Raw genomic sequence first — 27,928 nt, 5'->3', positions numbered from 1 at the left:
TATGGCCAAATTATTTATTCATCGGTTGTTCAACTTTTTATCCTAGACAGTTATCAGTCTGCAGGCTATTTAGAGATGCCAGTCTTAACTGTGTGTCTCTGAAATGCGTCGGGAAACCGGACCTAGAGAAACTCGCAAGATGCAGACAGAAGATGTGAACTACACAGAAAGTAGAGGAAGGATTCAACCCCCCATCCTTATAAGTGTGATGCAACACTGTGCTGGCTCTCACTACATATAACACAGTCAAAAATTATTTTAACATTGTTTGTTTTTAGTTAATCATTTCAGAAAATCAGAGAGTAAAAACATACAGTCTTGCCAACAGGCCAATGTCTGGAATTTATTTACAAATCATGGTGACTTTCTCTTCCTGACAACTTTTATTGACTTTGCTGGATTCTCTTTCCTATGAATTTCACTATTGTGAATTAAAATTGAATGGGGTATAAATTAGAGGCCTTTTAGGAACCTTGTTAAAAAAGTCTTCCCCACTCTTGTTTCCTGTCACATCTTTTACGTTTCTTCTTCATCTTGTCTTCCTTCTTTTTACCCTTTCATCTACTCATATCACTGGTTCTTCTTTCTTTGCCTCTCCTTCTCTCGCGTCTTTGGGCTCTCCTCAGAGTAACCTCCCCCTGTCCTTCACCCAGCATGAGTCCGTCATCTCTGAGTACCCCATCCGCACGTACACTCGCGGGGACTGTGCAAACCTCGACATGTGGATGGCCATCTCCTGCGTATTTGCCGTGGGCTTTATCGGGTCCTGATTAGTCTCCAGAACAAACTCAGGGGGAAAGAAAACATCAGAGGACGTTTGTAAGCCAATAGACATGGCTAGTTTTCAGCACGGGCTGTTTACATGGACAACTGTGTGTTTCGCTAAGGCTCCCGCAAAGTGACACCAGCGAGACAGCACAGGCGGATGGATGAATAAGAAAAGTTTTATAAACATTTTGAGGGAGCGATACAACAGGCCGCCATGTTTGTTAATCTTTCCAAATGTTCACTGATTGGTTTATGGATCGCATACAGAGTAGGCTGACTGTTTACCCGGCCTGAATATCATCAGGAAGTTTGCTGATAGTTGCCAAGAAGAGAAAAGTGAATGTTTGAGTCCTCTTATGTTTTTCCACTCAGTCTTCTGGAAAAAGCCATCAAACCCATGCCAGGTCATATGACCTAGCCAACTCTATTAGTCAGTGTAAATGTTTCTAATCAGGGGCCAAACAGGGCTCCATCCATGTGTGCCATCAAGCTGTAGTACCACTTTGTGGCATTAGACAAGGTAAGTAGAGGCCTGGATTTCTCATATCTGCAGTGGATCCGGCACCCTGTCCTGGCTCTGTGTGCATGCAGTTTGTATGTTCTCTATGTTTTTGGTTTTCACCCACTCTCTAAAGGTATGTAGTTTAAAACTATGCAATTTGGATAGGATAAAACCAAAATGGTTAATGTATGAACCAAATGTTTGCAACACACGTTGACGCAAAGCAGGAAAAGGTATTACTGAGTAAATATAATGTGCAATAGACAGCCTTCCTGTGGTGACAGATGGATGCGCTCATTCAACAAATTATTATTTTGTTCATACAATCAAAGATTTTGATTAAGAATGCTGTCTCATGCAACAGTGAGTCAAACTGTCTTCCAATAGTGCCAAACTCTTTGCAGTAACCTTACTGTAGCTGCTTGCCAGAAAGAGCTTTAGAAATGTCGGTCATGAATGCACAAAGACAACAAAGGAGAGGCATGGTCCTGAATGTGAACCTGCTCCAGGTGAATTGCCGTCAGTCATCTGCTGTTGTACGCCCATAACTGCCGAGATCAACCAACCAAGCTCGGGCTTCACGGGCATCATTCCCGGGTGAACTTTCTAGCATCCCTTCTGGGCTGACTCTTTGCTCCGCCCACTCTATCCAGCCCACACAGGTAGCTGGGCAACAGGTGGGTGGTGAAGTGGTACAGGTACATGCTGTGCCCCCCTCTAGCCCATTGAGCCAATGAGTCATCATTTAGAAAGTGAGAGAGAATTTGCTATGTGCTAACAATGTTTGACGTTTGACAGGTGCTCTCTGCAGAGGGCTGTTTTCAAACCTGCTTGAAAAAAACAAATGCATGTGATTTGCAACTATTCTCTTTTTATATATCCACCAAAATTACTTAGAATCTTTTTTATGTCATAAAACACATTACTGGTAAGAGATTGAATATTACATAAAATACTTAACTATTTATTTAGCAGACTTATTTCTTCAAATTAATGTAAAACAGGAACAGAGAAGTCTCTGGAATGAGTGAGCATTTTAATCTTACTTGCCTGGTCATGGTGAGTGGCTCAGTGGACTGAGTCTTTCTGCCATTGTTCAGAAGATTGCGAGTATGAGTCCCAGCCGAGGCAGAATAGTCACATGTCTGTGGGCCCTTGAGCAATGCCTTTAACCCCCAGCTTCCAGGGCGCTGTGTACTGGCTGACCTTGTGCTGTAATACCCCCCTTACCCAAGCTTTCTCTCATGTTTATGTTACAGTTTACTTGTACTTGTGCAAATGGCAAATAAAGGATCATTATTTAGCATATTAATCTCAATTGTTGGATATTTATATAACTTATGTCTTTTAATAGCAAAGCAATTAATTATTTTCATTAGGACTAGGAAATTTATCATGTTAACGTTGCATTAATTTTACTTCCCATCCATTCATTTTCAGAACCCGCTTATCCAGTTCAGGGTTGCTGGGGGTCCAGAGCCTGTCCTGGAGGCTACGGGTGCAAGCTAGGGAACAACCTAGGATGGGGTGCCAACCCATCGCAGGGGACACTCACACACCATTCACTCACACATGCACACCTACGGGCAATTTAGCAGCTAATCAGCATCAGCATGGTTTTGAACTGTCCGGAGAAATGGGAGTACCCGGGGGAAACCCCACGATGATACAGGGAGAATGAGCAAACTCCACACACATGGAACTCTGGTGGAGACTCAAAACCAGCTCCCAGAGGTGTGAGGTGACAGTATTAACCACCGCACCACCATGGCACCCTTAATTTTAGTCATAACGCATTATTTCTTTAATAGTTTTAACACATGCAGTACCCAAATGTAGGAATAGTATGACCATGGATTTTAATATAGACCTATAATATTCCTTCCTGGTTGTAAAAAATGTGACAGTTTAGGGTGTGACATTGCACAGAATCCCAGAATTCAGAACTAAAATCAGAACATTCTGTTAGCATCTCACAGGGAAGCTGATTATACGTGGTTTATTTTATTTTATAAAAATACAAGACGGGGACATGCATAGAATAAGAGTATCGTAAGGCTTATACCTTAAAATCTTAAGATCTTTCTTAAGAGGTTATTAGACCCCTTTATAGCTATTTGCTATAAAACACTTACATGGTTGGGAATAAATAGTGTGTTGATCTGCCTGTTCAATACCTGTGTGTTATTTGTACATGTGGTATATTAATTAGGTATGTGATTAAAAAATAATCATTGAACATCCCTACTTATAATACAATCCCTCTCTTTTCTTATTGCCACCTGTTCATCGAGCTATCGTCAAACCATTGAAATATGGCTTGTACAAAAAGTAGTATTTTTAGTTGGAAATGAATAATTTGCACATCAGAAGCTTAAGTTAAATCATTAAATAAATATAAAAATATGGGTCATTCTCACAAACTTCAGAATTTTTGTAACAAAAAGAGCAAATGTGTAGAGCAAATGACATTACCTTAACTTTTTAGGTATATTAGAATGATGTTATTTGTGCTCCGATCTCATTATTTTCCCCAAATAGGTATCCAAAAGCCAGTAACACATAAATACGTAAATTGTTTTTAATTCTCTTCAATTTTTCAGTTTCTATGATAAGCTATAGTATATTTTTGTTCAATTTGTTGTTAGTATTGTAATTGTATTTGATGAAATACTTTTTTTTATTACAGAAAGAAATAACAACATAAAACTGATTAACCCTGATTATCTGATTGAAATTGACAGTTTGCACAATTAAGCTGACATGTAATTCCTTCAAACTATGAATTATAAAAAATTTATTTGGTAGTGGGATTCCTAAGAATGCCCCATGTGGTAAGAATTCCCCTTTGTGGTAATTTTACATAAATGTAGGTATTAGGTACGACTGATTGCAATTTATCACAGAAAACTGTGTGATTCATTCATTTGTGGCACAGCAGGAACATACAGAGTCACTCAGCATGTGTGGTCACTTGGTTAGGGACATGCCTCTTTGTTAGCCTGGAGCCCGATCTTCCAGCACTGACAGGTCTAAACAGCCCTTGTGTTTTGCATATGCTGAGTTTACGCCTATCTGTAGGGTCCTCGCCCACAGAGTGTGGTCCCTGTTGACTTTTAGAGCTTCATACTGTTTGATTTTTTCATCAAGATTCTTGCCTCAAGAGGTTGCCTGTTGTCTGGTTAGCTGCTCGTTATTTACGGCTGAGCGGGTAGGTGTCTACATACGTGTCCGGCTACCTATGTGTTTTTCTTTCTCTCTATGAGCAGCAGTGTTTTTTTGTAGACTCTTTCAGCAGGGGTTTAACAGGGCTATTCAGAGCAGTGTGTGTGGTGGAGGGGGGCTTGTTTAGAAAGGGAGGCACTTCGGTACATGGCCTGGTCATAAACGTACCTCACCTACAAGTCTTCAGATCAGAAGAACAACTATTTGTGAGGCCTTGAATGGAAGAAGGCAGTTAAAAGCAGCCTCATTCCAACCAAAGCGACAGCACTGAAGAACACATCCGGCACCATTGGCCCATATAATAGCCGGGATTTACGACTTTCTCCATCTTGAGGAGTGTGCCGATGGCATGAAGAGGCATTGTAATGAAGCAAGAGAACCACAGCGGTTTATTCATCTGTGTACTGAATTCCCAGCTCCCAATGACATGGCACAGGGTCATTTGTAATAAATCACAGTGCTCTGGCATTTCAGCAGTTGGAGTTGCGTAAAATGGGGGCGGCATGGTGGCGCAGTGGTTAGCACTGTTGCCTCACACCTCTGGTACCTGGGTTCGAATCTCCGCCTGGGTCACATGTGTGTGGAGTTTGCATGTTCTCCCCATGTCGTCGTGGGGTTTCCTCCAGGTACTCCGGTTTCCCCCCACAGTCCAAAAACATGCTGAGGCTAATTGGAGTTGCAAAATTGCCCATAGGTGTGTATGTGTGAGTGAATGGTGTGTGAGTGTGCCCTGCGATGGGCTGGCCCCCCATCCTGGGTTGTTCCCAGCCTCGTGCCCATTGCTTCCGGGATAGGCTCCGGACCCCCCGCGACCCAATAGGATAAGCGGTTTGGAAAATGGATGGATGGATGGAGTTGCGTAAAATATTATATTTTTCATATAATTCATTTCATTACTCCTTAGGTAATGACAGAATAAACAGCTTTGAAAGTGCAATTTTACACATTTTACCTATTGAAATTATATCACGAATACTGAAAATATATGCATGATGGACGGGAGGCCAACCGATTGTAGGTCATACACATGCACAATCACGCATACACAACTTAGAGACACCTATGGAGACTCCACAAGACACAGGGAGAACATGCAAACTCTACACATAGAATGGAGATGGGATACGCACTGAACCACCATGTCTGCTTCATTTGTAAATGTCATTCCCTTTGACTCTAACCAGCATGAGCCGTTGAACAAGTTGCAAAATTGACAAACAATACAAAGCATTATTTAACACTAACCATAGAAAGGAGAATATAACATTCAAGCAACAACAAAAAGATGGTATGTAGAGCATGAGAAAATTAATCTTGACAATGTGGAAATAATCAATTTACATAAACAGTACAAGCTGGAATCCATATTTCTAGCTAATTTATAACAGGCACATGAGAGACGGTTCACACCAGGCACAGCTCAAAATGTGACCACACCGACTAACCCAAAGGTGTCTCTGATCCAAAGGTGGAGTCCCGATCTTGATTTTTTAGTGATTTGGTTGGGTTTGTTGTTTTACTAGGATCAGCCCCCCAGGGACCTACTAGACCACTGTCAGCATTTCACAAAGATTCTTTTCGGAAACCTCTAAACAAACCTCACAATTCCACATGTTTATGGGAGAAACTTGACTTTCCTACCTTCTGTTAGCATCAGAGCCGACATGTAGAGCACTGGGGGTGGGTCATACTGTAGGTAGTATCCCCAAAACCCCAAAACCACAGTTCTTATCTATCCTTATTTGCAGTAGAGGGTCAGGAAGTCAACACCGATGCCACACATCATTTTCCGTCTGACCCTCCCTTTGCTTCCCCACCTATGGCCGCTGTCTGGGTACTTTTATCAGTGCTGGCTGAGATCCAGCCCCCCCCCTGTTTAGCCAGTCATTCTCATTCAACACTTCTCTCTTATCTCCAGACCAGGGGCCTCTGCATATGCCTCAGGGCTGACACTTGTCCTTGCTGCCGGAGTCTGTGCTGCTCCATGTCAGCTCCCCTTCTCCCCTGGATGCATCTTCAAAATTTGATTTGTCATACAGTCTTAAGAACTCTCACATACAAGCATATGGAAATCCCCCCTGAGATCAATAAATTATATATTATCCTGATTGCATATTCTACTTCCACAGCCTGTACGATTGATTTGAAGATAAGATTTTATCACTCAAATTAGTGATAAAAACAGCTTATTAAGTAACAAACAGCTTTCTCTGTTTCTTCAGCTTTTGTGATGGGAGACGTCTGCTCATTTCTGCCCTTCTGCACCCCTCAGCCTCAGGCAGACCTGTCTTCCTGCTCTTAGTTTCTCCACACTCCAATCTGGCTTCTGCGCAGGCCGACAGGTGACCCCTAGGCTGGTTTCCCCATGTGAGCTGGGGAAGCTGTCATACACGTCTGTCTGCTATTACAGCCCAGGCACTGAAAAGCACACGTTCCTGTCAGCAGCTGGCTGCTTCCACGTGCCCAATCTTCTCAGGTGGGTGTCGGCCATCATTTGGCATGGCATGTGACCGGCGTGTCCATGGCAACGTCTCTAATTTGACCTTTTTATTTACCGTGTAAGTTTTAGAAAATTACACTTAAAGCATCTTCTGTTATAGACACACACAAACCCACAAACACATACATTCATACATACAAATATTTAGTATTTATCGAGGTGGCTTGCTCTGTGAGTTCTTGGTTAATATTTTGGGTGAGGTGGTCATAAAAAAAGAAATAATCCAGTTTATTTTAATTTGGGCATTAAAATGTGCTGTTTGAAGAAAACACGCTGTTACCTTTAGTTATTAATTACCATAAGCAGTATAAAAAGAAAGCTGGACTGGAAAAGTGGTGGGTGGGATTATGAGGTGGCGGAACCTGCTGGAGCCGGGAGGCGGGGTCGGCCATCGCCACTCTTGTTTGCAGTCGTCCTTGACAGCGCCACTGACTCCGGAGCACCTGTGTTTGCTCACCAGCTTTCCTGAATCTGCCCAAAGAAAACGACGTGTCATGTGATGGCCAGATAGCCTCGGCACCCAGCGAACACAAAGGGCCCCAGCTCCGAGAGTTAATCATTAATGGCCGCCTTTCCTTTGCCACCACTCTCTGACGCTGCCTGGCACTTGGTCGTCTCGTGTTTGTGGTTGGGATCGATGCAGTGGAGGTACTGGCAAATTAAGATGGTGCTCTTAGCTGGTGTCTTACTGCTTACATTTCTATTCATTCCACTAAAATGACAGTCTTCTTTCCACACCTTGCATTGATATGCGTGTTATGGATTGGGGCCAATGGAACCACAGTGTTATTTTTTTTATATATCTATCTACTACACAGAAAGAGCACTGACTCCTGTAAGTGCTGAGCAGAGACTCAGGGAGAGAGTAAGTCCTGACCTCCAGAGCTGAGCCAGTTGGCTGTAATGATGCTTGGACATAGCCTCTGGAGGCTTCTGCCAAGTCATACAAGATTCTTCTATTTGCCTTCTGTACAGCTGCACACAGGAATTCTTATTCATATAATCTAGTCAGTAACATACAGCACCCAACAGCATGCTGCTGAGAAACAGATAGAAGCCCAAGTTAATGCTGTAAGAACAGCACTGGGATCCTGATATTTGATTTGTACTGTACCCCTTCTTAGCCGTGCACCTCTCATGTGGTTTCGAGGTCTTTCCCGCCACCTGGGTTAACTTGAGGAGCCCTTGCTCTCTACCACGGCAGCGTGAAGGAGAGCGTGACCCTCATCTCTCTCCTGTCAAAGGTTTGTCTTGGGGTCGAGCTGAAGAGGAGCTTTCAGAATGGCCACATTCTAAGTGCGTGTGTTGGGATAGGTGTCGTGGGATTCCTCAAATTTCCATCTGCTCATCATGTGTCAGCAGGAGTGTTTAGGTCTCCCCCTGTCAAAAAGGAAGGGTACATGTGGCAAGAAGGTCAATGTGAGTCCAGAAGCAAGACTCAAAAACAGAGGGGATTATCTGGGAGAGTGGAGAGTTGGTCGGCTGTTAGCGAGGTGCTTTGTGAGAGGGTGTATCTGACACAGGCCGAGAGTCATTGATTATAAAGGAGACATTTGACCAAAAGTTAGAAGCAGAACTGTGATAAGGCCAAGACAGAGATATGGCACAACCATGATAGGCTGCAAGCCACAATTTTCAGAATCCCTACGATCCGCCCAGCGATAAGACTTCTTACTAAACCCCACACTCCAATACCTGAATACCTGAAACATGCATTTTTTTTTTTTTTACAGTCGAACTTGAAGTGGTCCTATGACTTATCAAATGGGAGGTACTGATGCTGTCATGGCAACTATAATGGAAGTATTCACAGGTGAGCTTATCCTTACCTGGGCGAAAAAAAGTAAAGAGGAGGAGCAGTGTCACGCAGGGTGGTGAAATTTTCCATTTTATTTCACATAAATGAACCTTAAGAAGGGCAAACCCTCTTTAAAGGTCAGTCATAGGCCCAATCACAGTACAGTAGACATACTCATCACATACAAAAGATTTTGGAGAACATACATGATGCAATTCCGATAATATTGCACCCTGTTATTATTTTCACAAGAGCACAATTTATGTAATTTTGCAACAAAGGGCTCAACCAAGTGTTCAAGTGTCGCGCAAATGTATATAAACACCGTAAAGTATTCCAGTGGAGGGTGGCACTCCAGTTAAAAAGGGCCATAAATTCAGGCCCAGAACAATAATCTGTCTGACAGCCTAAATCAAGTTAAAGAGCACAGTTAACAAAAGAAAAAAAAAAAGGAACAACTGACTTCATAGTTTAAACAAAGGTTCCTGTTTTATATCAACAGGTAGGAGACTGGTGGCCTAATAAACACTGTCCACGTTTAGGATTGGGGATACTGGATGGGCACAGCTTGTGGCCCTTCATGGCTATCTCCTCCAATGCAGCTTTTTGAGTGATGCAAAGGATAGAGCCGAACCACTGTAGAGCTCCCTACCTCCCATCTCCAGCAGAGCCCCAGAGACCCTTCCCTTAAATAGTGTTCAAACCAGACTGAAGGTGCCGCAAGCACATTTCATCCACTTCAACTGCATCATGCCTTCAATTATTCATCCGCTTCTAGTTCACCCTCCTGGCCAGTTTGAATGCTCTGAGAGTCCTGTGAGCTCCAGAGTGGCCTCCTTTTGCACTAGTTCCTGGAGGTGCAGAGGAGCTCTTCCTGCTTGTTTAAAACATGTCATTTTCACAATTAGTTCTGTAGGTCTAATAAATCTAGATTTGTAACTCTGAAAGCTACACATATTTATTTATTGTACATTCTGCTTCCATGCCAATTTGCACAATTCTTCCCCACAAAATAGAACTCATCATGTCTTAAAATGCTGATACGGTTTACTTTCTCATTTGCACTATGACCAAGGAGAACAATATTTCACCTCAATGCAAGACCAGGTGCATCATATAACTGAAGCTGACAATAAAAGATACTTTTACTTTCTTAGTTCACATATTCCCCTGAATCACAACAGAGAATATAACTTAACACTTACATTTTTTACAAGGATGTGAATTTGGTTATGGATGGTAGGGACATGTCTCTACCAATACTGTGAGGGTGAGGGGGATCAGGAATTATTTAGTACCTACCAATGTTCACACCGGACCTGAATTCTAAATGTTTAGTCATTTACATATTATTCTAATATTTACATTGTTTTACTTATTGCTGAGTTTGTGCCTTCTGTCTGACATAACCTAAGAGTGGACCCGTCTCAGGGAGGCTACTGATTGGTGGAGAGATATGAAGACATTTAAATGCCATTGTTTAAATTATTTTTCTTGTCATAATACTGTTTAGCTAATGTTTTCTCTTAGGTATTCATCAGCTTAATTAAGATACCACAGCAACATAACAGATTTCAGGTAACAAATCTGAGTTAATAACCACAATGGCACCTGCTGGCCTGATCTGGTATATGATATTTTGACAGTTGCAGCAATTAAAACATAAGAAATTTACAAACAAGATGAGGCCATTCAGCCCATCTAGCTCCTTTGGGGAGCTAGTTGTTAAAATCTTATCTAGCTCAGATTTAAAGGAACCCAAGATTTTAGTTTGCACTACACAAAGATGAAGACTATTCCATAGTCTAACTACATGCTGTGTACAGAGGTGCTTTCTTAAATCCAGTTTAAAATGTTCTCCCACTAATTTCCACCTATGACCACAAGTTCTTGTAGCTGAACTAATATTGAAGTAACTACCTGGTTGAACAGCATCCAAACTTGTTAGAATCTAACCTATCTGTATCATGTCCCTACTTAGTCTCCTTTGCTCGAGGCTGAACAGATTCAACTCAGCTAACTTCTCCTCATAATACATTCCTCTAAGACTAGGAATCATTCCTGTAGCCCTACGCTGAACCCTTTCTAAGGCACTATAGCAATGTCCTTTTTAAGGTATGGTAACCAAACCTGCACACAACATTCTAGGTGGGGTCTTACCAAGGAATTATATAATCTTAGCATCACCTGACTTGACTTAAACTCCACACACCTAGAGATGTAACCCAACATCCTACTGGCTTTTTGAATTGCTTCCCCACAATGGTGAAAGTGAGACATGGAAACATCAACATACACACCAAGGTCTTTCTCATAATTACCTATGTTTATTTCAGTGGAACCCATAAAATATCTGTACTTTATATTTCTGCTCACTGCATGAATTACCTTACATTTGTCTACATTCAATTTCATCTGCCAGGTATCAGCCCAGTCGCTAATTAAATCAAGATCCTGCTGTAGCTTCTCTACCGCTTGTTCAAAACCTGCTACACCACCCACCTCGGTGTCGTCTGCTAATTTAACCAGTTTGCTGTATATGTAGGTGTCAATATCATTCATGTAAATTAGGAATAATAGTGGTCCTAAAACTGAACCCTGTGGTACTCCACTATGAACACAGGCCCACTGTGACATTGTGCCTCTAATAACTACAAGCTGCTTTCTGTCTATTAACCAGTTTTCAATCGAAGCTGTTACAGTTCCTAACGTCCTTGCTGCGTTGAGCTTAAGCAGGAGTCGTTTGTGCCTTCTGGAAAACTAAGTAGATCAAACTGTAGGCCTTTTTTTGATCAATTTCTCTTACAGCTTCCTCAAAAAAACTCAAGTAGATTAGGTAAACAAGATCTACCTCTCTTAAATTCATGCTGGCTATTCCTCGGAATGTTATCCGATTCCAGGTAATCTGCCGTATTCTTTTGGATTATAGCTTCCATTACTTTTTTCAATTATAGAAGTTGCACATTAAACTAATTAGTCTATAGTTTGATGGATTACTTCTATCCCCTTTTTTGAATATGGGTGTTATATTAACACGCTTCCAATCAGATTGTATCACACCAGCAGATAAGGATTTCTGAAATAGTAAAGTTAAAGGCCGACAAATAATATCCCTTATCTCTTTTAAAACTATTGGTAAAATACCATCAGGGCCCTGCAATTTATTTATTTTAAGCATAGCTAGGTTTTGTAGCCCATCAGCTTCAGTTATACATATATTAGTCATAGACGATACTCGATTAGTAATAAAAGCCATAAAAGTATGTTACTCTGTGAAAAACAATCATTAAACTCATTAAATTATATCAATTTCATTTTCAATTAAAACACCCTTACTATCCTGCAGAATAGCGATTTCCGCTTTTAGAGCTGTTTTGGAGCTAAAACCCTGGAAGAAACTTTTAATGTCATCCTTAACCTCCAATGCAATCTTCCTTTCGACATTCCTCTTAGTGAGTAATATTTTTTAACTCAACCTGTTTACATAGATACTTCTGCTTTATTCCAACTAGTTATTGTCCATTTGTGGAATAGAGCTCTTTTCCTCCTGACTATATTCTTAATTTCACTAGTAAACCACCTTGGTTGCAGTCTCCTAGATTAAGCTAACCTCAGCTTTAACCATGTTATGATCACTACTGTCAAGTGGTTCTAAAACCTCAAATTTTCCAATCCTATCCAGGTTATTTGAGAAAAGATGATCGAGAATGGCTTCTCCCCTAGGAAGGGTTTTAACAAACTGGGTAAAAAAGTAATCCTGTACCAGTTCATTTTGTCATTGACAGTAGAGCCAGAGACTATGTCCCACTGTATCACAGGTAAATTAAAATCTCCCTTAACTACCACATATTTTTTATTACTCATAATCCTGATATTGATATATTACATTATGTTCTGCTCTACATTAGGTGCTATATAACAAACACCAACAATTAGTCCATTTGAGTTTTTAGCATCTAGTTTTACCCATATAGCTTCTGTACTTTTATTATCAGAGAGTTCCCATGCCTGCAAGTTCTCTTTTATATATATGTATATATACTGCAATACCACCTCCCTTCTTGCCTATCCGGTCCCAATAGAACAACATATGACCATCCATATCATATTCTACTCCATCATGGTCATTCAACCACGTTTCTGTTATTCCTGTAATATCGTAAGAGTCTGATGAAAAAAAAGCCTCTAAATTATGAATTTTGTTTGTAATACTACTAGTGTTTAACTACAGACAGCAAAGGGTAGGCCTTTTACAGTGCCCACTTTCATTGTTATTTGGGACTTTCCATCTCCCCCTACCTAAATTCTTAACGCCCCTGCCCCCCCCCCCCCCCAGTCCCTAGTTTAAACACTACTCAACACATATACCTCCCTAATACACTGGTTCCCCTCTGGTTCAGATGCAACCCATCCGCTTGAACAGGTCCCACTGGTTCCAGAAGGTCCTCCAGTGCCCCTCTTTCATACACCACCCTTTTAACCACGCCTTTAATCTCCTTATCTCAGCTAACTTAGCCTGTCTCGTGTTTGGCACAGGAAGTATTCCAGAGAATACCTCCATGGACATTCTGCTTCTAAGCTTATCTGCGACTTTTTTTTACTGCAGAACAGCCCTCCTGCCCTTGCCTATGTCGTTGGTGCCAACATGCACCATGACCACTGGATCCACCCCGGCTGGGGCCAAAAGCCTGTGCACACGATCCGGAAGGTCTCCTATCTGGGCACCAGGCAGGCAAGACACCATACGAGACCCTCTATCATGGGTGTACACATAACTGTCTACACCTCTAATAATTGAATCCCCTACTACCACAGCCTCCCTCTTCCTGGGGGGTGGGGGCTCCTCGGTGCCCAAGGGTACACCTGCCTCCCCAGTCTCTTCCGGCTCTAAAGCCATGGAAGCACCTTAAAAGTGTCTACGCCGTGTCTTACGTCTCTGAGTGTGGAGTACACTAAAACAATAAGTTAACTCGGAGGTTAAAACTGAATTTTTAAATTATCCGATAGGGTCAGAGAGATAACGTTTAAAATTAATTTATTTAAATAACCAAATTAATTATTACTTACCAGAGAATAACTTCCTACGAAGCGAAGTTGCTCCTGGGAGACCGAAAAACCACAAAAAACACCTTATCACAGCAGGATACTGCCGGACCGGGAAAAAAGTGGAAAACGTCCTCCCGGCCGCGACTGGAGACCGAGCAAAGCTCAGGAGCAACAGTCTTTTGCCGGAACTAGTTAGATAGCCGGTGTTAGATTATATTGCCCCGTGGTTGTTTCCTGCGAAGTTACAAGGACAGAAAACGCTGCACACGCGACACCCGCAGCTGCAACTCACTGTCGGTATCACTCGCACTGTTTTAGACCAAAATAAAATATAAAAAATAGCCACCCACCTAAACTGTACTAGTACATAAGAACCCAAATATACTCCCAAGCAATCGTTGCAACACGCACACAACGCAAGCGTACACCGCGCGTACACCACTCTCTGTTACTGCAACAATCCCAGCAGCCTCTGCCTCAGCGGCAGATCATTCGACAGGCGTGCCGAACAGTGAAAACTGTGGGTAAATCATTATTCGGTAAAATCTCATTATTGTAATTAATATTATCATAGCATATAATGATAAGTTGATTTGTGTTTTCTATATTTTATGCTTGTGATTTATTTATGTGATTTGATTCCAAAAATATTGAAGAATACAGGAGTACCCAGTTCAAATATCTAAAACACAAGAATCTCTATCAAACAACGAACAGTCGAAAATTACTTTTCTATATTTTTGTCATGCACTAGCTGTTTGGTTTGTTTAATACTGCAAAGTCCCCTGCGTGAGTATGCTGATCTATTCGAATCTCTTGGCTTGTGCCGTGCTCGGTCTTAATGCTTCCGTGATGTGAAAACACTCCAACGCCAGTTTCACCTTATCAGCTTTTTAAAAGGCTCTGTATTACAATGTTTCAGGTACTCCATTAATCAGTCTATTATTGAATGCAGCATTTCAGGTACTGCAATTCATTAATCATTCCTCCTTTATCCAAAGTATATTCTGGGACACACCTGTGCACTTTCTGTTCCTGCATAACACTGTTTTTTTTTTCTTTTCTTAACGAAAATATTCACATGACATCAATGAAAGCTTAGTGTGCCAATCTATCAGCCTTTATCTGATGAACTATCTTCTGAACACTGAAAATACATCCATCTAAAGGCCCAACAGATGATTTTCTACATGGAGTATATGGATGTACATATCACAAATATTTTTTAATTATTCAAAAGTAGTATACATGAAGTAGATAACATTTTTATATTATTGTACTTATTTTCATTGGGGGAGATTGATGTGGCTAATTCTGGAAAATTAATTAAGACCTTATTAGTCACAACATATTCTTGTAAATAGTCTTCAGGTTAAAAGCCTTATATCACTCTGGGAACTAGTGTTTTTATATATATTGAGAAAATCCCATGTTGCTAAAAGATCTAAACAAGGGTGAAAGAAGCAACTGAAAGGTTTTTAAAACAAACGTGTTGCACCAAAAGAGGTTGGAGTTGTCTTGAACAACTTGCAATATGGAGTTGTCACAACAAATGATCTTTTATAAACGTATATATGTTTATTTAACAGACACTTTCATCAAAAGTGACATACAAATGAGGATCAGAGTGCTGGGTCAGCCAATGTCCCTGGAGCCATTGTGGTTAAGGGCCCAACTGATATGATTGCTCCACCATCCATGGGATTTGAACCCATGACCTTCCAAACATGGGCACAGATCCCTAGCCAAGTCACACCCTGTCCCACCCCACCCTTTTCAGTATTTACTTATACCTTGAGCAGAAACTTAAGGGCTGGCCATATTGCTATAGAATAATTTCATTGAATCTAGACTTAGGAATATATAAAATTAAACTTCAACAGGCCAATATATTACGGTCTAACAAAGCCAGATCATTGACTTCTGTTGCATAATTGTCATGGGGGCACAGAGCGGAAACCAGCTCATTACAATGTTTGGCATTAACTTTTTTCTATCTGGGCCCTGATAAGATCCTGAGCTGTTCTTCCATTTAGGCAATCAGCGCTCTTTTGTGTCTCAGACACCTCATAGCATCCTGCAGCTTGTTCCACATCGCCTCTGCTGAGAGACCTCGCAGGTCGCAGACACGTCCGTGTCTGCCCATGTTAATCTCAGGCAGATTTCTCTCTCTGCAGATCTGACTGCACATCTCTGATACAGTATGCTGTAGCCATTCTAAAGCAGAAATGCACTAATTAACTAATTGACTATCTAACCAAATAACTACTAAAATCAGAATCATTTATTTGTTGCCAAATACTTTTATATACAGGGAAATTACTCATGCAAAACAACCAACATAATGAAATTGCACATAAATAAAACAACAGCATTCTGTGCTTAGTGCAAATAATGTGCATAGTACTGCCTAGTACATAGTGTAATCTATCAGTAGGTGGGTTAGGTAGGCTGGGTTGACCAGCTAACTGACGACTTGAGAGTGTGCTGGTTTATTATCACACCATTACCTTTTCATTTGTTTATTGAAATGAGTATTAGGATTGCAAATTAAATAAAATGTATCACACCAAGCTGAAAAGGGAAGCTGAATCAGATACGGCATGCCAGAACCACCCACACACCCCCACTCACCGCTCCCTCACAGGTGGAGCAGAGTGCAGTGCTGGGAGATTGCTGCAGATCTCACCTGTAGCACACGGAAGGCACAGGTCACAACAACTATTTGTCTTTTGTCTCTGGAGACGTTTGACATGGTCTTTTCAGGATAGCATCCATTTAGTTGCAGAGTTAAGGTCTTTCAGTCTGAGGTCCTGACCACCCAGGGGCAGGATTTCTATGTGTGTGTCTGGGTCTGGGTGGGCAGTGTTAGCAGGTACCTAGTGAATAAACATGTATTCTGTCCATCAGTATCCTGATGTCTGTGTGCCTAACTTTGTTGCTCTGTGTGCCACTTGCCAGTGTTGTGTAGAAATTGCCATTGTAAGTCAGGATACTGGTGAGTTACACCCCAAGTGATTCACTCACACAAGGCTTAAGACAACCAAAAATACCACAGATGTTTTTTTTCTCCTCTTTCTTTTATGAAGCAATTGAAAGGAATTCTGACTACAATGGTTTTGCAGCTTTGAGAACTTCTAAAAGTTTGTTTATTTAAAAAGTGGCAATTAATTAAGCCCATACCATTGTTGATATTATGAAGAACTCATTCTCCTTCAAGTGGAACAAATCCCACTGACATTTCATGTACAAATGCTGGCCTGATTTTTAAATGAGTGAAATCTCTTTTCCCCATTGAGAGCATGATTGGAAGGCTGATGTATCCTGGACTGACCGGCATATGAAAACGTGAGCGAATCAGCATACAGTGTCATAAGCAGTGGAAATTAAATATGGTGGACAGCTGTGGCCCTTATCTAGCTGAAAGAGAGGTTCCTTTCGTACCCAGGAGTGGAGGAGGGGCCCTGGCTGCATGCATGGGAAAGCCATGGACCAGCCATTGTGTCCACCCTTCTGCTAAGCAAATAGCTCAGGCTGCTCACTGCCCATCTCCCATTCTCCCCGAGCCGCATTGTCTGTGTCCCTGCATTTCATTCTGTCAGGAGGACGGCCCGTGAGCAAACAGGGCAGTCCTCCATCTCACCCTGTTCCCAGGAGAACCCGTAGCCCCCCAAAGCCGTCAAAGGGCCAGCGAGTCTGTGTCGGGACACTGAATACATTTCCTTAAGGGTTTGGGGGGGGGGGGGGGGGGGCTTTGTTACCAAATATTCAGTAAAACATGTCTTAGCACTCCCAGTGATTTTTACCCCTCCTCTCCTTGCCGATTTGCTATTGGTTACATATTCGAGGATTCTCTGCTTTATAAACGAGTTGTTCTTCCACATAGGTAATGACACACGCTGGACAGTCAGAGCCAAGTTGCTGTCAGCGTTGGCTGGCGCAGATCAGAGGGGTGTTTTGTTTTCATAATCCATTGGTGGCCAAGAGAAACCGTGGACTGTCAAGGTACACATTACAGACACACGAAGAAAAAAGGAATCCTTTAACTTAAAACAAGCAAACATACCTTTGCATTGCTAACAAGACCTAAAGAAAATTTATAACTGGACTTCAAGGCTAGATGTGCTGGTTTCATACCATGTCTTGAGCCAAGCTTGGAAAATTCACATTGGAGCTGCTGTTGTTAAAAACAATAGACGTTTGTTTCTATGTTTTGTTTTCATTGCTGATTTTTTCAAGCATTGAAGCCACACTGGTTTTGCAACCATTTCAAACATCGCTAAGAAAGTTCGGGCAGTTAAAAAAACTGGTCAGTGTACTCAAATTACTGTACTGTACACTTGTCGTCTTAAAAAATTAATTGATATATTGTACTGAATGCTTTACAAGTTATACATATGATGACATATGATGACAAGGGCATTCATACATCTGAATAACTGTCAAATAAAAAAAAACATTTGTAAAGGTGGTAACCAGGACATAATAGGGCACACAGCTGGATATTAACTTGTTTGCTTTCCAGCTGAAATGTATTAGTCCTTTCAAGCAACAGCTAATGAGTAACTGATGACAGCCCTCTTCCCCCACCCCTCCCACCCCAACCGATCCTGTGACCTCTCATGTCATATCTGCCTTTCTACGAAACAGTTCACCACGCAGCTCCAAGGGACTCTTGGTATGGTGGCATAATACAGGTGCGGGGTCACTCAGACAGCCAGGGCCTTGCTTAGATGTACCAGAAACTCTATGAATAGAAGCTACGTGACTTGTTTTCCCATAAAACACACACATAGCCACTTCATTATGTTTTTCCTCAGAAAATTTAAGCTGTAGAATGTTAGTTTCCCCATTCTTCTGTTTATAGAAAGATTACAGCATTGATACCTTTAACACAAGTCCCACAACATAAAGGTATAGAAGTTGTTGAAATGCCCAGCCTCTCTGCTGTGACTATGACCTTTGTTCTCCGTTGCTGCTTCAAAACTAGAGGGAACAGTTTTGCAGTTTTCTAATCCTATTTGCACTGAGACAGTGTTAGATTATTGTCGTTCATTTTAAGCGTCATATGTAGGTCGTCTATCAGCTGCAAATACCCATTACACCCTGTTAGCACTGCATAATGGACTCATTTGCCTGACTCCCTGGCATTCATTTGCATAGGCATAGGAGACAATGTTTCTAAATAAATAACCTCAAGGTTACTGAGGTGTCAGGATGTTTCTTACGCTTCAGCAAACAGTTAAACACCTGTAACTGATTCCGCTTGTAAACAATTACAAGATGAGATTATATTGAAGAACAATAGTATTCTCTTTATATATGACACCATATCGGTTAGGTGCACTGATGCTGCTAAAGATTTTGGGCCCCTTGAAAGCATATTATATTGGGCCCCCAACTCAGATCAGTTGGCTTATGTTCCAGATTTTTTCGGGTCGCACTCACTCAGGGGTCCTTGGAATCAGTCTAACTTCCCCCCACTTTATGGCACCCCTGATTAGTGATGTAAATCCTCAGCATTGCCACAATACAGTTAGATTTTGATTTTGCAAGGCAGCCATTCAGTATCTGGCAATATCTAAAGAGTTACTGAGATACAATATGGTTCAATTCGATTCAGTAATACACGATCAATATTTCCAATACTGTTAGACATGAGTGGATTTTTGTGGAATTCATTCTGAATTGAAAAAGCCAACAATATAAAAAATTGTGCTTTGAAATAAAAAATAAATAAAAAACATTCTGTCTTGTATTTATATTTTAACAGCAGAAAATTTCTGGACATGTATCGCTCAAACTGAAAACATAGGATAATTGGTATGCTAAACTACATAAAATATACTGTAATGTACTGGGCCCAGATTCCAAATAATGCTGACTCTGAGCATCTTACAAAGACTCTAAATATATATCTTACAAAAGGTATTTGTTTTCCTACATATATTTCCTGAACAATCTCTTAAGAGATTGCTTAAGGGAGAGCTTCTTGTGAACGACCTGAATAGGCTCCAGAACATCTGATTGGTTGACATTGATGGCTGAAGAACTGATTATTCCCTCCATGCAGCACTGCTTGACTGCGGCATGAGAGAAAATGGTGTTCTTTATAAATATAACACTGCAGGAATACTTCAGAATGTTACATTAATCAGAACTGGGGAGGAGCTAAATATAAAATACAGAATAAACAAATTGAATTATTTAATCGTAAATACGATTTTTGCTGATTGGGTGCACGAACCCGCCTCCCCAGATTGTACTGTCGCTATTTTATTTTTATTTGTTCTATAAAACACCTGCACGTGCATGTCATTGATAATGGGATGAGCAATGGCATAATAGCTGAAAGAAAAGTTGCATTACTGTCTAAATATATGAGAATGTTGAATGTGCTTCAGTAGTGACTACTAAGGACTATTCCGGGGTGCTTTTTTGGGGAAAATATATTAGACATATATGTAAATTAACCTTCAGCATCTCTTATCAACCTCATGAACCAAAGTTTCGATATACCTCTTCGAAAGAGGGAAACGCCCCCTCCCTTCCTTCCCATTTAATAAATAAAATACATAATCAACAGCATGTTCCTTATCTTTCATTATGAATCCCCACGTTACTGAGGACAATTTGCTGCACATTCAGAGCGCAAGGACGAAACCTAAGAAAGGTATCATGTATCAGACAAAATAATTTTATCATATAGATCAGCTATTTTTTTAGTTAAGTGATGTTTGGTTATGAAACTGTACCGTTAATGATGTTAGTCTTATTTTAAATAAGCAGTATGAGCCGACAACAGTGATAAGAGACAGCTAAGAGAGACTCAGACAAACCTTACGAAAGAATATCTTACGGAAGATATACTGAACTAAGACTGTTTTGGGAAACACATAGGAATGTTAAGAAGGTTTCGGGATATATGTCTTAAATGAATTGTTACACCCCTAGTATCAGCATATATAATGTATTATTATCACATCCAGAGATGACAAAAGTATTAAACTCCAAAATTTATAACAGAAGAAAAAAGGATAAAATAGATCTACTCTCATATTTTTATTCATATGTGACATATGATAATGGTACTGTATCCTCATCCTAATGGTGAAATTGTCCTCGCCTATCCTGTCTTAATCTTCATAAGACATCCTGACACATACAGGTGAGCATGTCTGTGGGTCAGCATGCAGGGTTGGCCAGCTTTCAGTGCCTCTGGAGTAATTAGATTTAAGGCTCTTCTCAAGGGCCCAGCAGCAGCAACAATCTACTAACCTTCCAGTCATGGGAACAGACTCTTAATCTCCAGAGCCACACACCATCCCATTAATACCTATTATACATATAAGCATCCTTCTTCTGTGAGGTTTCCATTGTGGGACACACCATTGTAAACTAAGACAAACACAACTGCATTCAGCAAACATACTCAATGAAGCAGCAAAAAGGGTGGGTGAGGTAATGCCAGTGATGGATTCAAAATCATATGACAGCCATTGCAAGGCCCTTGTCAGCAGTGATGAAGCCTGGTATATGGGCTTCCTGGGAGCCATTTGCAAGGGAGGAACTGCCCCTGTCATCCCACACTATCTGCTGAACTGTGCCAGGCACACCTCCCGCTTTCAGAAAGTAGTTAAGCAAATTGGTACCCTAATTCAGAAATGTCACCCCATTATATTGGATTAGGAGGTCACTGTGTTGGATTTGGGGTTTTCTGAATTAATGAATGGATTCTCGATTAATTCATACCTGGGAAATCTGAGGTAATTCCATGGGGAAGGATGGAGGAACTCCTGCATTTTCAAAAAATAATTTTCCTTGTCACTCAACAGCTTTTTTTTATGAAAGTAAAAATGCAATTAAGGAAAGTTGTGGGTCAACTGGCCTGTCACGTAGGGGGGTAATTTTTTTTTAACATGCCACTCAATCTGAAAGGTGCTGTTATGGTTACAAAGCTCAGACGAAGCACTCAGTTTATAATAGATAATATAATATTGATATTGTTCATCAGAACTCACTTACACTCAATATTTGTAACTGAATACTGAGAGAAGTGAATAACTGTGTTGAGCCTGAACAGGCAACCCAGACCTAAATGTAATAATAGTTTAAATGGAGTATTTTACTGAGCATCAAACCATACAGTAAAATGTAGTTTATATTCTGCATTCAAAAGAAAAGGCAAGGCATATTTCCACTGTCTACCTTTTAAAATTGAGATTGATTCATGTTAATGTTGTCTATAGTTTCTCAGTATTAGGAAATGTCTTTTGACAGCTACCATAACTCTTGATATTCCTCCTATATGACATAATATATAAATAAAGGAGACAATGTGTCTAGGTGCCTAGCAACAGAAAACATGTGACATAATTCCCTTGCTGTGACTGACTGACGTTTGTAGATAATTCATCATGTGCGAAAGCACAAGGGAAAGGCAGGTTGGTATTGGGTGCTGACGTGATGCAAAGAAGGCAGGCTTCTTGCTGTGATCGACAGGCACCATTCACACCTGGCATTGACGAGAGTCTGTCCTGTAAACAGTGAACTGGAATTTCACATTATACTGAGAGGTTGGGCCCCTCAAGGCCACCCACAGCTTGCCCACAGTTTGCCCTTGTTGCAGGTGACCTTTCTACTGTATTTTTCGGACAAAATAAAAAAAATCCTTTCAGTTAGACGTTGTGTGCAGGTAAAATATTGCATTATTAATTCTTATAAGTGTGATGTAATAAATATTGTCTGATGACTCTTTACTGGATAAGCAGTAAGAAAATGACTAGATGTAAAATAAATAGCATTCATTATAATGTAATATTATGTCAAAAATAATGTAATATTTTAATATTCAAAAGGCCAGTAAATATTGAGAATCACACTTAGTTATACATTTTTTGATGGACTGACCTTAGCTATCTGTGATTTCTTAATTCATGTATTTATTTAAGTTCATATGTTCTTATGATGATGAGGACAAAAACATTTCCACAAGTGACATGATTTTCAATCCGAGAGGTTTTATGACGGGTTAAATCTCTGTAATAAAACTTTAACATCTCCACAATATAATAAGATAAGATAAGATTGCCTTTATTAGTCCCACGGGTGGGAAATTTGCGTTTTACAGCAAATTTAATGCATGAACAAGCTCCAGAACGTTTTTGTCTTCTTCCTGTCTTTGTGAGCTGATTCCATTACTTTCATGATACAGGTTCACTTGCTGCATTGATGAAGTCCAATATGATGTGACTTTATTTTCAGCAACTTTTCAAAATATAAGATTGAAACTTTTGAGTGGCCGTGAAGCTGAGCTCAAGAGACAACATGTCAAGAAACTTATGAAACTGTCAGCGTTCCCCTGGTCGGCTTAAAATAACTCTATGTCCGTTGACACTCTCTCTTAAATCCCTTGTTCGGCTTCCAGAAACTCCCACGCCAAGCAGGATCTTACATGTGTGTGTATGCAGAATACTTGTGATTTTATCCTTCACTTTTACTCCCAGGTGCACGATCAGTTTTTTCCCAGTATATTTTCCCTCTTAACTGGTGTGGTTCTTATTGCTAAAATGTCATGCCAGCAGTAAGAACAGTGAGCAAATCAGGCTGTAGATGACAGTTCCAGATATGTACATACTGTGAATTATTTATATTATTATTGCCACATGAAACTCACCCTCGATTGTAGATCAGACCGTCTCAGGCATACCCTCCAAACAAATCACAGATGACTCCATTACATCTCCCAGGAATATCCTTTAAAAAATGAGTTTTCCATAGGACATTGTTAACCGTAACAGGAAATGGATGTCACCTTATAAGAGTGGAGTCATTCAGTTAATAGCAAAATAATACTGTATTATACAAGTGTGGTGCAAATATTGGTGGCCTGAATTTCAACATTTTCGCTAGATTCACAAATCTAGGAGAAAGGAAGACTGGAGTGAACTGTTTCACACACACACATATTACAGTGAACCCTGTGACTGCATGGAAGTGCAATGTAAATTATACCCAGAAGAGGCTGATCACAGTCCAGTTTATCTAAGAGCACGGTCACAATATTTAACCATTTGACCTGTATTTCCGTAGGATGAGAATTGTTAAAATGGGACACTGATCATTATCACATGGGACAAAGTGTGTTTGCTATCTAATCGGATGTCAATCAAATTAACTTTGACAATTGTCCACTTTAAGGAGCTTGGAGCTTACACCTGTGCATGCATGTATTATGTTTATTACTTATGGTTAGGGCTGGGTAGGGGTTAAGGATGTTATACAGTATGTGGGATTTGGGTTATGCCCATAGAAATGAATAGAGTCCCCACACTTGTGTGCACACACACATACCATTTAAGGCCCTGATTGTTTTCCCACTGTAAATAAAACATTTTTCATGCAATAAAAGAGAAATTCTCTTAATTTAGCCTATTAAGTTAGTATTGGCCTAATTATAAGCAGCAGGTTATTTATTGTAGTTGTTCCATTTAGACATTTTCAACATTCACCTGCTTAAATTTTTACAAAATAATTTAATAGTCATAGTAATAAGTACACAATAAATCAATTGTGTATTTTATTATATTTATAAATTAAATTCATACTATTTAAATGACTATAGCTCATAGTGAAAGATCAGCAGTTAGTTGCCTTTAAAATTTACGTTGAAAGTTGTATGTAATCAAATTATGCGGATTCAATTAAAAATCATATCCTATAGTTACATTATAAATAATTATCCATATTATTTGCGTCATGGTGTAATAATTACCATGTCTGATATGCTGCTATACGTTTTGGAATGGTTGGATAAGACAATAATATGTGTTTAATTTAAGTTTGTTAGAATATTCGTTTGTTGCCAGGGTAGTGTCAGACATGCACAATAATCGATTTCTTTCACGTATGCTTATCAGGGCTATATTTTATACTGTATGCATGCATATACAAAGAAATTTTTTAAAGCATTTTGTTTATGGAAATTATTTACATTTATTACTTAAATAGGCCTAAATGAGAAGTGCTTTTAAGTATTTCTGGTTTACATATACATATATACTTGTATACTTCGATATCTTTCTACTAAAGTAATTAGACATAGGGCGTATATATATATATGTGTGTGTGTGTGTTAAAAAGCGTGGGATACCGGTCGCTTTTGGTAAACTGTTGGAGTATATGTATTTGCTACGAGAGAGGTGGTAAATCGGCTTACTGATCAAACCCTTGAAGTACACAAAGTACAATTACTGCTTGGTAAAACTGGTATCCAGAGATCACCCAGGAAAACGTTCTACTTGGGTGTTCCGCACAAGTTAAACCAAAAATCCCAGTAATTAGCTATTTTCTTGGTTGTGTTTAGCCGCTGTCATGCAATTATCCATGTAATTCATTGTGACTTCTGATATGAAATACCGAATTCCACATATTTAACATTGATAACGCGATATTCCGTTACTAAATTAGACGGTGTCATCTTTTTTTTCGTTTTTAAATATGCAAATAATCCGACTGGTAAGAAATGTAATTAAATCGGCTTACCCAAGTAAAAGGATAAACAAACCTCCCTCTGGATAAACGCTGATGTTGTTGCTATAACAACATCGAAAGGGCCAGTCTGTAGCAATGGTATATCGCTATAAGTGACACATGAACGAATTTTTGTGTCCCTCTGTGGGTGGGAAACTCATGTAGCTCACATCAAAACGTTATATCCCTTAAAGATACATTCCGATTTAGAGTTAAATTGCATAACAATAATCAAAAGTGACCAAAAACACAATTTTGTACAATTTTTATTAATAATGGAAAAACATTTATTCCAAAAAATATATGTCAATATCAGTTTTACATCGATAACGAAGTAAGTGTTTTATAATATGTTATGATATTGTTAAAATCCTGCGATGGGCTGGCGCCCCATCCTGGGTTGTTCCCTGCCTCGTGCCCAATGCTTCCGGGATAGGCTCCGGATCCCCCGCGACCCAGTAGGATAAGCGGTTTGGAAGATGGATGGATGGATGGTTAAAATCAATTAATTGTATAAAATATTGTTTGTTATTAATTATGTTAGCAATTATTTTCTAAAGTTTCAATTCAGGTATAGAAACAATCATACTAATGCCAACCTATATTTGTATATTTCAAATAAACAGAAAAATATCTATTTATTTCCCAATGTCACGTTTATTGTGATATCATGAAGGCAGCTTTGATCTTAGCCATTCCTATTTTATATTTGGTGGACCTGGCTAAGGTCACTCCTCTATCAAAGGATCTGAAATGAACTACGTGGGTTTACACTCATTTAATGAGCAATTGACAAAACTGGGGACTTGCATTAGTACTGAAATGGGACAGAATGAATAATTTAAAAACCATTATCCCTTCTGTTTGCCCAAGACCAATTCCATCTTCTTCTGGAAATAGAAAGCATCAGATGAAGAGGAGGTTATTGCCAAGATGGTGATGATGCTCAATAATGTTATTGTCATTATAAAACATTTTTTATTTCTGTAATTCTGATAGCAGTTTCCCGCATTTATTGCTTTCTTCTTATGACTGCTACTACGACTACTTCTACAATGTCTGACAAGTTGAAAAGTTATGAAACGAAAGCTTTCCATATTAATTTAACACAGGAATCACAATATTTTATGATAAATCAGTAAATTGTCATTATTTTTATTATTCGTTCTGAAGCTGCTCGTGTGGAGGTAGGAAGGAACCACAGGTTCAGAAATCGGTTTGAGATGCTCGAAGACTCACATGACATCGTATTTGTTGCTATTACACCAACTAAATCAGTGGTGTAGGGCTTTTGGCTATACGGCCGTATTCACGTTATAGACAAAACTGCGCCCTATGTCTAATTACTTTCGTAGAAAGATATCGAATATATGACACATAAAATCGTTTAACTAAGCAGTGAGCATTGTTTAAAAGAGAAATTGTTAAATTAAAACTAAACAAAAATGCTCACAAAGAAGCAATTAACAGTAACAACAAAAAACAATACAAAATTTACTTTGGTTGTCTTGGAATATCGGTATAAATAATTGTATCTGTCGTGTGTGCATCTATCTGCCCAAATATTTGTGGGATTGTTCCACTAAATACTGAGATAAATATAGAGTTTCTTGAAAATACTACTAATTGTCAATTGGCATCACGCATTGACAGTGGCCGGTTAGACAGCGGCATCAGCTTGCAAACCAGAGATCTGACACGACCAAGTTCCAAGCTGGATTTTTCCTGAACAGTTACCAACACGACTTCAAACTGAATCAAATTTAATTGTTAGATACACAGACCGACCAGTTAACAGCATGCATGTCCTTACCCTATACACATTTTCAAATCAATTTCAATTCCAAAAACTTCCTACCTGACACAGATCCGGATGTTGCATATTATACCGCGCCAAACTCCAGTGGTAACGCTTCTCCTGTGAGCCACTGCAGATGGTCGAAGTCATCCCGTCATTTATTTGAGCTCAAACGCCACTGTTGACTTTAGCACAAAGCAAAGCTTTCACTGCCCTGCTAGTGAAAAAAGATTATTTTACGAAGATATCGATCAGTGTACCGTAAAAAATCAGCTCAGCATTATGTTTAAATTGAAAAGTACATGTGGCGTCTGTGTATATTTGCCGATAGGCAAAGTTTTCCAACTTTAAGTTGACATTCCTGTAACATGTTTTTTAGAAGTAGGTTAAACACCATACTGGTGTTTATGTGGATACTGCCAATGACTGTTTAACGAATGTTTGTTTTTTTCCAGATTGCAAGCATCTAATGCAGATCTCGATATTCACCAAAAATCCCACCACTGCATGTACGAGTGCTCTTGGATGAGTTTGGTATGAACTGCAAAAAAAGATATAAAACGCTGGCCAACTTTTTTGACATCTCACGTGTGCTGATAGCTTTTAATGTGTAAGTGCTTAGTCCAGTATAATAAAACCATTAGGTACGAAGGTGAAATTGTGAGATTAAGTGTCCATTAAAAATGTATATGAATCTGTGCGTTGCCTATATCTATACATTATCTCTCACTGTATTGAAACCAAAGCACTCCGGTTATT

At 39.8% G+C, this 27,928-nt stretch overlaps 1 long non-coding RNA gene across 3 annotated transcripts; it reads right to left on the bottom strand.

The window, feature by feature from the left end:
* Positions 1 to 27,690, bottom strand: LOC125721066 (uncharacterized). Of its 3 annotated transcripts, none has more exons than XR_007385669.1 (4): positions 27,659 to 27,690; positions 27,230 to 27,383; positions 23,516 to 23,595; positions 1 to 9,667 (listed from the first exon to the last, which is right to left on the bottom strand). It is a non-coding gene; the product is annotated as an uncharacterized LOC125721066 (long non-coding RNA). The 3 variants fall into 3 exon arrangements; XR_007385668.1 differs by having other exon boundaries at positions 1 to 8,375; XR_007385670.1 differs by lacking the exon at positions 23,516 to 23,595 and having other exon boundaries at positions 1 to 8,375.
* Between the last annotated feature and the right edge of the window lie 238 nt (positions 27,691 to 27,928).

This window comes from Brienomyrus brachyistius, unplaced genomic scaffold (genome assembly GCF_023856365.1).
Source record: "Brienomyrus brachyistius isolate T26 unplaced genomic scaffold, BBRACH_0.4 scaffold27, whole genome shotgun sequence".
Lineage (NCBI taxonomy): Eukaryota > Metazoa > Chordata > Actinopteri > Osteoglossiformes > Mormyridae > Brienomyrus > Brienomyrus brachyistius.
Note: the sequence above shows the minus strand (reverse complement) of the source record. Positions and strands in the feature narration are given on the sequence as shown.